Raw genomic sequence first — 12,548 nt, 5'->3', positions numbered from 1 at the left:
CGTTACCAAATATGCTAGGTTTCACCTTACGGTTTGTGTAGCATTGTGATTTAGCGCTTAAACATTTGCCAATATCTTCAAAACCATTAGACCGATCGAGGCGAAAGCACCGTAGGAAGTTTGGAAATTGAGTAAAATGTACACTGGCTTTTTTGCTGTGCTTGCACCAATGACATTGCCAAAACCACATTAGGTTTATAATTTTGTGATTAAAAAAAAGTTAAATCTTCAGCATTTCCCATATATATATATATATTGAAATTATTATTCATATATATATATATATTCATATATATATATATATAAATTAAAATTATATTCTTACCCATCTTTAAAGAAGTACAGTTCTCCACGAACGCTGGTTGCTGCATTAAATACTAAGTCACGCTTGCACCGTTCTGGTGGGCTTGGTTCAGGATTGGGTTTTGGTTCTGGTTTTGGTTCAGGTTTATCTTTTGACATTCGAACACCTGAAACATTATAGAAAATTGGTGGAAAATACATATTTATTGATTGTTTTATCCATAATAATAATAATAATAATAATAATAATAATAATAAGTATTGAATTTAATTTATTACTATTACAGTATAGTTCTCTGTATCACAAAAACAAAATTAAAAAAAACATTTACCATACAGGGCCTGGACCCCAAGTCGGTCATCACGGGGAAGTGTATAGCCATTCGTGTTGACGTATCGGTAAGTTAGATACATGAGAGCTGAAGGGTCTTTGGAGTGATCTAGTCCCAGTGCATGTCCAAATTCATGAGCAGCCACCAAAAGCAGGTTTATATCTAAAGCAATTAATGATTTTTTTAAAATAAACTTGTAATAATTTACATACACATAAACATGTGATTCTATGTGATTTGTGCATTCACCTAGTGAACTTAGGGTCCACGTCTAATCATCATCAAAGTGTGTGTCTACTCCCTCCTCTGGACCGGGTGAGTTGGCATGAGCCAGAACCCCATTAGGCCCGTCAAATGGGTAAAAATCTCCATGATCTAAAAGAAAGAAAAAAAAGATTTTTATATATATATATATATATATATATATATATATATATATATATATATATATATACACACACATATGTGTTTAGAACCTACATCCAGCTTTGAAGAGAATCATGATATCAGCTGTGCCACTGTAGATCTGTTTGAAATCGAGTGGAATAACATCACTGTAGAGCTGGAAAGCTTTGGCAATAATGGCATCCACATCTCTCTGGCTCAACTGTGATGTATATTCAGATTCTAAGAGAGAAAGAAGCAAATCATGTTTAGTATCCTTAAATGTCACCATGACACCAATTGACAATTCATATTTTTATGGAATATTGCAGTGTTTATTATAAATGAGTGCACATTATCATTTCCATGCGCACTCATATTGTTTAATCAAAATAACTTCCTCTCCTTCTTGCAGCGACATCTAGGGCCCTATCATACACCCGGCGCAAGGCGCGACGCAAGTGTTTTTTGCTAGTTTCAGCCCGACGCAGTTTTCATTTTCACGTCCTACGCCAAGTTGTTTAAATATCAAATGCATTTGCGCCCATTTGTTCGCCAATGGGCGTGCAGGTCTGAAAACAAGGTGTGTTCAGGCGCATTGTTGGTGCGTTGCTATTTTGAGGCAACTGAAATAGACTGCGCCATTGACCAACTGAAACCTGGTCTAAAGTCAATGGCACAGTATTTTTGTTTTTTATTTAAAGAGCACTTTAGTAATATGAGCCTAATAGGCGGGTGAACAACGTGCGTACACTCTGCTATACACACACAGGGACGCACAGCAGCACACAAACATGCCAAATATAAAATGTATAATGTAAAAGACTATTATTGTGTACATAAAGATATGGTGGAATCCGGCTTGTCCCGTAGATGGTCTACTTGTGCACTTTAACCTTGTGCACGAGCAGATTAGATTCCTCTCTGGACTTCCATATAAATTCCTCCATATAAATAGCGAATTCGCCATGGCACAAGCGCAACTGGCTTTTGAAGGGAATGGGAGATGAGACTCTGATTGGTTTATTGCACGTTACGGCCAAAACACACCCATTACACATTTAGAGAATAGGGACAACCCTTTTAGACCATGCACCGGGTGCGCCGACCATTTTTCCTGCCGTCAAACTAGCAAAAGTGGATTCCGACACGCCCTAAATGCACTTGCGCTGTGCGCTTTAGACCATGCACTTAGACCGTTAAAATAAGGCCCCTAGTCTCTTCTCTGATGACATGTTTAGTGGTGTGAGGGCGGGGCTACATGTCATTCACATGAGATCGACCAATAGCAAACCACAACAGTCCAAACCTGCCCTACATTTTTTCACCTGCGTGAAGTTGGCCCCCCACCCAACGCAAAACGTCGTCAAACTATGCTCAATCGTTTGTGCTCCGTTTGTGCTGGTTTGTGCTGTAAAAAATTTCGTTTGTGCTGTTTCGGTTTTTCAGATATTAAAATAATATTTTTAGGTCATTCTGAGGTCACTCAGCCCCCCCACATGCTCCAAATTCACCCAAAATAATCTCGTTCGTTTGTGCTTCGTTTGTGCTGGTTTGTGCCGGTAAAATTTTCATTTGTGCTGCGTCGGGTTTTAAAATATTAGAAATTGAATTATAGACGATGACGTCACCAGCCCCCCCACATGCTCCAAATTCACCCAAAATAGACGCAATCGTTTGTGCTCCGTTTGTGCTGTAAAAAGTTTCGTTTGTGCTGTTTCGGTTTTTTCGATATTAAAAGAATATTATGTGGTCATTCTGAGGTCACTCAGCCCCCCACATGCTCCAAATTCACCCAAAATGGTCTCGTTCGTTTGTGCTTCGTTTGTGCTGGTTTGTGCCGGTAAAATTTTCGTTTGTGCAGCGTTGGGTTTTAAAATATTAGACATTAAATTATTGTTGATGACGTCACCAGCCCCCCCACATGCTCCAAATTCACCCAAAATAGACGCAATCGTTTGTGCTCCGTTTGTGCTGTACAAATTTTCGTTTGTGCTGCTTCGGTTTTTTCGATATTAAAATAATATTATGTGGTCATTCTGAGGTCACTCAGCCCCCCACATGCTCCAAATTCACCCAAAATAGTCTCATTCGTTTGTGCTTCGTTTGTGCTGGTTTGTGCCGGTAAAATTTTCGTTTGTGCTGCGGTGGGTTTTAAAATATCAGAAATTGAATTATAGACGATGACGTCACCAGCCCCCCCACATGCTCCAAATTCACCCAAAATAGTCTCATTCGTTTGTGCTTCGTTTGTGCTGGTTTGTGCCGGTAAAAGTTTCGTTTGTGCCGCGTCGGGTTTTAAAATATTAGGCATTAAATTATTGTTGATGACGTCACCAGCCCCCCCACATGCTCCAAATTTACCCAAAATAGTCTCGTTCGTTTGTGCCGTAAATTTTTTGTTTGTGCTGCGTTGGGTTTTAAAATATCAGAAATTAAATCAAATTAAATGTTGATATTTATTAGGCCTATACAAGGCTAACTGAATAAAATAGAACATCAACTTCTTAGTGTTTTTGTAGCCCCTAGTGTTTATTAAAAACGTCATGTTGTTCAGACATCATGTCAGACTTGCTTTTTCTGCCACTCTCTTTCTCTCTGAGCAAAATTTGTGCGCTTGTGCCATCAAGTCGTAGTTTAATCTAACTTCAGCATTTTTGGGCAAGAGAACAGGAAACCTATCCTCGAGGTGAGCACACTTTTGAAGTAGAATTGACGAAGACATTCTGTCATCACATAATGTGTTCAATAAACAATTATCTTCACTTCAGTCTCTCCTGGTTGTATTTTATTGTATTATATTTTTTTATTGTATTATATTTTTACGAGTCTCATCTGCTACACTTCACTGCCACCACTAGGGCCAAATGACATTTCTGTTCAAGAATGCTCTTGTATAAAATGGTGTAGAGTTAGTGGAGAAAAGGTCGATATAAATCAAACTACAAAAGTCGTTACTAATCCAAATTTCTGGCCAATGTAAGTATACATTGTTTTAAAACTGTCAGTTACAATATTAGAAGCTTCAAGAAAAATTGTACAACATTCAAGAGAGCTAAGACTTGTTATTGAACAGAAACCTAATTAATAACACTTATGTTACTAATTTAGCCATGAAATGCTGATTACAGTTGCACAAAGTTGCCTTTTAGTATTAAAAAACGACCATGGGTCACATGTGCAACTGTATTTAACATTTCATATCTAAATTAGTGATATTAGTGTTAGCAATGAGTTTTCGGTTTAATAAACACTGACAATCTGGGTCAACAACATTACCATATTGGTCCTAATATAAGATATATTATCCATCTACATTATCCTTACTATATTATATTATCCTTATATTCAGACCAATACAGTAATATTAAAACAAATTTATGCTGTACATGATATTTTTTGGAGTCAGGATAATTGAGGGTAATTATGTTTTGCTTATGCCAGATGCCCAAGAAACCAGCAGTCGATAGGGATTCCATTTTCACAGTCCTGTGTTCATCGAAAGAGGCCATAGTCCAAAATGGCAACATAGCTACTCCTAATCAGAGCATCTGGACAGAGCTTAGTAAACAGCTAGACAACAAGATCACTGCAAAGGCACTATACACTTTTGTTAAATTAAACAGACACAACATCTGGAATGCTTTAGGGTTTACTCATGAAAGTGATCATGAAACAAGTGGCAGTAGTGATGACACTGATTTTGAGCCAGGGTCCCTTTCCTCCAGTCCAAAAGATTGCTGGACTTTTGATTTTGAAGTTCCATTTCAGAAATGGATTGAATTTATGCCTGAAACAGTAACATACAAAAACAAGTTCTCTAAAACAAAAAAAAGGGAATACACAGTTTTGAAGCCTGGTATCTGGACGCATGTGATAAATCATCACATTTGGCAAGAAGTGAAATGCCCCTGCACATTTGCTTTTAAAAGAGCCAAGGTCTATCCATCAGTCACAGACAAATATATTGTTATCAGAGGCAACTGTAAGGAGTGTCGTGGCCACATTCACATAAAATGTGACAAAAAGCCTGAAATAAACAGCACAATGATGTTCAGGTGTTCGCTGAAAAACACTGATGACTCCCTGCATACTGGCTGTTCCAAGCGTGCCATGTCTGGTAACTTGCGTGTGCAGATATCTAAAGAACTGTGTGAGGGAAGAAAGGAACCCCATGTATGGAGGGCATCAGAGGCAACAAAGCTGATGGATTTTGGAGATCCTGAGCCAAGTCATCTGCCAAATTTGGCCACCCTGCGCAAAGCAAAGCAAGAGAGAAATGATTTAGAATTAGGCGACAAGGATCCTATTCTATCATTGCAGATGTTAAAATACAGTGCACCTCACAGTGGTAGCATTAAAGACATTGGACTAGACAAGTTTTTCTGTCACTATTGGAGTCAAACACAAATGTATATGTACAAGACATTATCAAAGACATCTACTAACCCCACTGTGAGTTTTGATGCAACTGGCTCAGTGGTGAGGAAACTACAGAGACCAAATGGCAAGTCTGGCCATATATTCCTATATCAGGGTGTTGTGGCAGGGGGTGAGAGCTCAAGTGTCCCAGTGGTGCAAATGCTGTCAGAGAGACATGATATTAATGCCATAACACATTGGCTGACAGAATGGATACACGCAGGTGCACCTACTCCAAAAGAGGTTGTGAGTGACTTTTCTCTGGCTTTGCTCGGAGCTTTGGTAAAGGCTTTTACTTCTCATCCTGATCTTAAGACCTACATCAATGAGTGTTGTGGTGTCTTACTCGGTAGACAGTCAGCAAAAATCCCACCTTGTTTTGTGCGGGTTGATGTTGCACACTGCATCAAGATGATCTGCCGGTGGGACTGCTTGAAAAAAAAAACACATCGCATTAAAGATTTCTTTGTTAGGTCAATAGCTCAGCTTCTCATGTCACAATCCATGGACGATGCAAGAGAGCTACTAAGATGTATTACTATTGTGGCTTTCAGCGAAACAGAGGGCAGTGACAGCTCTGGAGCCCCCCTCATTTCAGAAAGGTGCAAGAAATACCTAAAAGCCCGAATTGCAGAAGAGTGTGTCATCATTCCAGATGTAGAGGGTGCGGACCTGGAGGAAGTGGATCCATGTGACCAAACACAGACAGACCTGCAGCAGTGGGTAACAGATATATGTGAGGAGAGCAGGTCACTTGCCACATCTAATGGTGATCATGACAATATGCACTTCCTCCCTGAGATTATTCCACATATAATCTGGCTTGCAAATTACTTACCTCTCTGGACAGGGGTAATGATCCCTCACTTCCGGAGCTCCAAAATCACCGCAAGTTCAGCCAATGTCGAAGCCGAGTTTAAAAACATCAAACACGGCCTTTTCAAGCATGAACACTTGCCTATTCGAGTGGATCGATTCATTGCTCGACATCTGTCCTTCATTGAAGGCAACATGCGTATTTTTTCTGCAAAACACAAGAGTGTGGAAAAAGGTGAAGAGGATAAGGCTGTTGCGACAGTGATCGACACAGGAGTCAATCCACTACCAACCACAACCTCCAGTGTAGATGGAAGGCCAGAAATGGATGCTTCCTGCTCTGGGAAGTCTGACACTGTCACAAACATCCATCCAACAGATGAAGAAGCTGTTGAAAACTGGAGAGGCTTAGCAGTTCCACCCAAAAAGAGGAAGAGGAGTTCATACCTCTCTCCTTGTCCTGAATGGCTCCATGCAGATCCATCTGTGAGAGGGAAAAGACTTAAAGTGGACCTGTTGAAAAATGGAAACAATCAACAGCCTGTTAAACTCAGGAAATCAAGAATCTCTGTGCTGAACACATGTGCATTTGATGCTTTTTGTCAATGCTTATGTTGTGCTTACTGTGATAGTGTCACTTTTGAAAATATTGTTTGCAATGAGGATTCCAACAACCTCCTCCAGCTAGTGAAATCCATCACCACAAAGGGTCTGAATGCACAGGCCTACATACAGAGGGCAGAACTGCTAAGCGAAATATTCAAAGCTGTCCGACTGAAGTCTGGTGCCCTCCAAATCGATGCACAATGCCACATCTCCACTATCATTGAAAAGTCAATGACAAAACGCACTTGTGTTTCATTATCAAAACAGTGCTCTTCACAGTATTGTGGTCTCAGCAAACAAGTCACAAGGGAAATTGCATTTGTTTGTACTTCTGTTGCTGTACTGCAGGCTTCTGGCATGGCTCATCTTCAGACCGCAGTGGAAGAAGGCCTTGACCTTCCGGAGTCCCCCTGCCTCAGGCCGATCCAAAGTCCGTCACAGTGTCCCTCTGCAATCAAGCCAGATACCTCAGAAAAAGTGCTCTGTGAAGGGAAAGTTTCTCACAGTTACAGTCTGGGAGAACTTATGTGGATTGACACTGACCTGGGAAGCAACTCCACAGAATTTCCTTTGAGTGAATTTCCCTCCGATCTGATGCTGCAGGGAAAGAGATTTACTTTACGGGCAGTCATTGCTTTTAGAGGAGGCTTAACCCAGGATGCTCTTGGACATTATGTGGCCTATTGCAGGAGGTCTCAATGTGTCTGGGAGATGTATGACGACCTGAGAAGTGGAGTGACAGGAGCGTCAGATAAAAACAAAATATGCCCACATGCTGTATTATACACAAAAGACTGATTGCACTATTTATATTTAATTTCACAAGTTAAATTATTTTTGTTGAACTTTTTGTATGCCACACACCCTGGTTTTCTTACTCCTGTTAGGAGAAGTAGTGTGCTATTTTATGGAAGTTTGCACTCAAGTCTATTATTTTGTGTGGTATCTTTGGTTTGAAGACATATTGTAACTTGTCAGTATTAAGTGTTTTTAAGTTTAAGTTTTTAAAGGTATTTTTTTTTTTTGTTAATGGATGTTCGATAGTACATAATTAAATTTCAAAAGTTAAATCATTTTGATTTAATTGAGTCATGAGTTTCCACATACATAATAATAATAATAATAATAATAATAATAATAATAATAATAATAATAGTAGTAGTAGTAAGTAAATGATATATACACACAGACACATAGATACACACACAGTAGCCTACCAGTCAAAAGATTTAAAAAGCTTATTTTTTAATGTTTCTCAAAGTTTAATTTTCCCTTATGCTCACTAAGGCTATATTTATTTTATCAAAAATACAATAATATTGTGAAATATTATTCCAATGTAATACTGCAGTTTTATATGTGAATATATAGTAAAGTAATTTATTCTTGTAATCAAAGCTGAATTTTAGCATCATTAGTTCAGTGTGTCACATGATCTTTCAGAAAACATTCTAATATAGCTACTGATGTTATGAATTTGATGCTCAAGAAACATCAATGTTGAAAACAGTTGTGCTGCTTATTGTTGTTATTTTCTTCTTCTGAAAACCAATACAAACAGCAATTCAAAGATTTTGGTTAAGTAATATGAAAAATAATACTTTTATTTAGCAAGGACATAAAAAAAAAAAAAAAAGGATGATCAACATTGATCAAAATTAAGAGCCTTTCTTAACTGAGCACCAATAATTATTGAGCATACAATCAACATTTTACTATGATTTCTAAAGTATCATGTGAAATTGAAAACTGGAGTAGGTCTAATAAAAAGTAGGTCACAGGAATAAATGACATTGTAATTATATTAAAACCAAAAATAGCTACTTTAAATTGTAATAATATTTCACAATATCAGTGTATGTTTCATCAAAAAAACAAAAAAACAAAAAAAACAAAAAAACAAATTGCCTTAGTGAGCTTAAGAGAAAAATCCAAACTGAAGAAGAATCCAAACTGTTCACCCCAGCCTACTGTAGCCTATAGACCTTTACACACGAGTATAAACGCAGCAAACAGATTATGGTGCATGTATTTGTGACAATTTTCATATGTTATTAACAAAACACAACATACAGTAAGTAAAAACACTTACCTTGAAGTTTGTGTTGCATCCACATCCTGTGATCCTCGTGTTCGTTAAAAGTTGAAAACGCACAGGACAACATACAGTATAATAACCTAAGTGAATATTATGATTTGGTTTGCCGATGGTAACTAGTCTACTGTTAAAAAAAGTAGGCTGGTGCACCGTCTAGAATTCTCTCTCATTCAGTGTCTCTCCCATTCAGTTAGTTGTGCACAAACGGAGCACAAACGAACGAGACTATTTTGGGTTGGTGACGTCATCAACAATAATTTAATGTCTAATATTTTAAAACCCGACGCAGCACAAACGAAACTTTTACCGGCACAAACCAGCACAAACGAAGCACAAACGATTGCGTCTATTTTGGGTGAATTTGGAGCATGTGGGGGGGCTGGTGACGTCATCGTCTATAATTCAATTTCTGTTATTTTAAAACCCGACGCAGCACAAACGAAAATTTTACCGGCACAAACCAGCACAAACGAAGCACAAACGAACGAGACTATTTTGGGTGAATTTGGAGCATGTGGGGGGCTGAGTGAACTCAGAATGACCTAAAAATATTCTTTTAATATCTAAAAAACCGAAACAGCACAAACGAAACTTTTTACAGCACAAACCAGCACAAACGGAGCACAAACGATTGCGTCTATTTTGGGTGAATTTGGAGCATGTGGGGGGGCTGGTGACGTCATCGTCTATAATTCAATTTCTGATATTTTAAAACCCAACGCAGCACAAACGAACATTTTACCGGCACAAACCAGCACAAACGAAGCACAAACGAACAAGACTATTTTGGGTGAATTTGGAGCATGTGGGGGGGAGTGACCTCAGAATGACCTAAAAATATTCTTTTAATATCTAAAAAACCGAAACAGCACAAACGAAACTTTTTACAGCACAAACCAGCACAAACGGAGCACAAACGATTGAGCATAGTTTGACGACGTTTTGCGTTGGGTGGGAAGCAGTTTCACTCAGATATACGTCACAATAGAGAAGAACTACAAACCCCTTCATTGACAGTCTCATGCATTTTGCACAGAAAACTGTAAAGCATTTCTATATCTGGCAAGGTCTAATCTGATTGGTTGAATTTCTGGGAACAAACTTGTCTGATTTGTTATTTCATTAAGGAGCTAAACATTTCACATTTATGCATTTGGCAGATTATTTTATCATTTTTGACATTGCACTCAAGGTGCACATTTGATCACTTTTTGCTTTCCCTGGGAATCGAACCCATGACCTCGATGTTGCTCTACTGATTGAGCTACAGGAAGGCACAGGAAGGCTAAACCAACCTGTATGTTACAACACTCTGCTTCCAACTGGGTCTCCCCTGGAAGTGGCTGAATTTGGCCACATCAGTGACTCCACAGCGTGGCAGCTTCATCGTCTCAAGAGTGTTTGGGTCCAGCTTGCCCGTGACCTCCAGTCCAAAAAACTCCTGCATGACCTTCAGTTCATTTTCTAGATCTGGGAGGATCATCGTTCTGCTGCGGGATTTAGTTGCATTATTGTCCCTGTAGAACTGTGACAGATAAGCCTGGGGAGAACGAGGAAGGAACGTTTTATAACATTAATGTATAGATTAGATAAGAAACATATGAGTACATATAAGGCATTTGGGTACTGACCTCTGCTATTTGATGGTCTTCTGATGATGCAGTCGTAGGTGCGCCAACACAAAGAGACAAATACACCACAAGTGTCAGAACAAGAGCTGTCAAGTGCCCCATACTGCAGTCCTCTTCCTCTGCAGGGAAAGTGTCCTCCAGAGTCTCTGTTTCTGTCTTTTATAAGTCTAGATCGTCTAAAAAGGGGCTTGTCCCGTGTTTTATCATTTCCAATCAGCAGTGGTATTAGCCGGGGTGGGAGTGGGAAACTCTCATAGTTTCAGGGGGTTTTAATCTCCTGTCTAAACATGTCAGACAAAAGTTTGTATTGACGATGACTTCACCTAAGACTCAACTGAATAGGCCGCTTTAGGAAGATTGTGGCTTTTGATATCCCCCCTTCTGGTGATTTTCATCCCTGGAGGAAATTTATTTTATCCGCGTTTCTGGTTAGACAGGATGCATTTCCAATTTCCGACTTGCATTTTTGCTTCTGAGTAGAAAGGTATGATTAATATTATGTCATAACTTAAGATCTAATTTATTTATTTTAGATCTATTTTTTTTTTTTATCTTCAACATTGCAAGCAGCCTAAAACACTATGACTTGCAATGATGGAATTAAGATACTACTTTTTTTAAGGAGAGATGGTTGAAATGTGTTCAAAATGTTTGACAGCTTACCTTAATGCAAAACAAAGGATTTTTGACAGGCCAATTTTAAAATAAAAATAAAATAAAAATAAATACCTGTTGCAATTGTTCAAACATTAAGGATGTTGTGTACACCTAAATTCATTTAAAAAAAATAATTTAAGTGATTTTAGTGTTTTTTCATCTAGATGAATTGTCCGTAGCCTTAAAAAATGTCATGTGGTGCGACTGTGATTTATCTTAAAATTAATTAATTTCCTTAACATGCTTAAACGTTTTTTTACAAGTTCTTAGTAATTAAAGTGTTTAGAAACCAAGTATTTGCATTTCTTTTGAGTTTTTGTAAATAATGATCTCATTTTTTGTTCTATAATTTCTGAGTTGCCTTCTTAAATCTAGTTAACAGACTTATTTTTCCTGTAAATCACATAAAACTGATAGAAATGTTTTAAAAATATCATTTACTAAAGCATACTGTATCAGTGATTCATATTTCAGCCACAGAAATAAGATATTTTATTTTAAATTTAATACAGTGTGTAATGGCAATCCTTGCCTCGCTGAACCTCTAGCTTTGCCATCATGCACAGGTAGAAGTGAAGTTTTTACGCAGACACACAAAGATTTTCCAGAGATTATTGCAGTTGAGGTTTGTGGTTTATTGTAGTAAATTGTACAAACAGATGAACATACCGGTTGATTTCTTATCTTGTTTCCAGTTGTTTGTGTGTACTCTGATCTGTAATCCATGCTCTGTACTCTGTTGTCTGTGGTCTGGTGAGAACTGTGTGTGCTCCCCTTACCTGTGGTTCCCACTTCCTATCACCTATGCTCGATGGTGTTTTTAGCCCCCAATGGCTCCTTCCAGGCAGCTAACCCTAACCTCAACCTTAAACCTACCCATCCCCTCGCTGCCTGGAAGGCGCCGTTGGGGGCTAAAAACACCAAACACCGTCACGCTCGCCCCCTATATACAACCATGTGCATCTAATCACTGTCACCCAGTGTCCAAAATACTAATATAAATATATCCAAACAAAATAAAATATTATGCAAACAATAAACATAAATGGCTCCTACACACCGGCCCCTAATTGTCTTATATAACAAATAACAATTACCAAAAAATAATGAAAGGAGCTATATACAAGAAAATGATATCTATGAAAAGTTTCAGTCAGGATTCAGGCCGCATCATAGCACTGAAACTGCGCTCGTTAAAATCACAAATGATTTACTCTTAGCTTCTGACCAAGGCTGCATCTCAATACTAGTTTTACTTGATCTAAGTGCTGCGTTCGATACTATAGATCATACAATACT

The 12,548-nt window shown here is 38.3% G+C and overlaps 1 long non-coding RNA gene and 1 pseudogene across 2 annotated transcripts; both read right to left on the bottom strand.

The window, feature by feature from the left end:
- Positions 1-321: 321 nt before the first annotated feature.
- Positions 322-10,694, bottom strand: LOC311076905 (collagenase 3-like; annotated as a pseudogene). Its single transcript has 6 exons — positions 10,593-10,694; positions 10,253-10,501; positions 1,116-1,260; positions 885-1,010; positions 636-797; positions 322-470 (listed from the first exon to the last, which is right to left on the bottom strand). The product of its transcript is annotated as a collagenase 3-like (transcript).
- Positions 5,782-6,398, bottom strand: LOC311077029. The gene is made up of 3 exons (XR_014604735.1): positions 6,280-6,398; positions 6,057-6,152; positions 5,782-5,872 (listed from the first exon to the last, which is right to left on the bottom strand). It is a non-coding gene; the product is annotated as an uncharacterized lncRNA (long non-coding RNA).
- Positions 10,695-12,548: the final 1,854 nt, after the last annotated feature.

The sequence above is a fragment of the Abramis brama genome (assembly GCF_963993115.1).
Source record: "Abramis brama genome assembly, chromosome: 25".
Classification (NCBI taxonomy): Eukaryota; Metazoa; Chordata; class Actinopteri; order Cypriniformes; family Leuciscidae; genus Abramis; species Abramis brama.
Note: the sequence above shows the minus strand (reverse complement) of the source record. Positions and strands in the feature narration are given on the sequence as shown.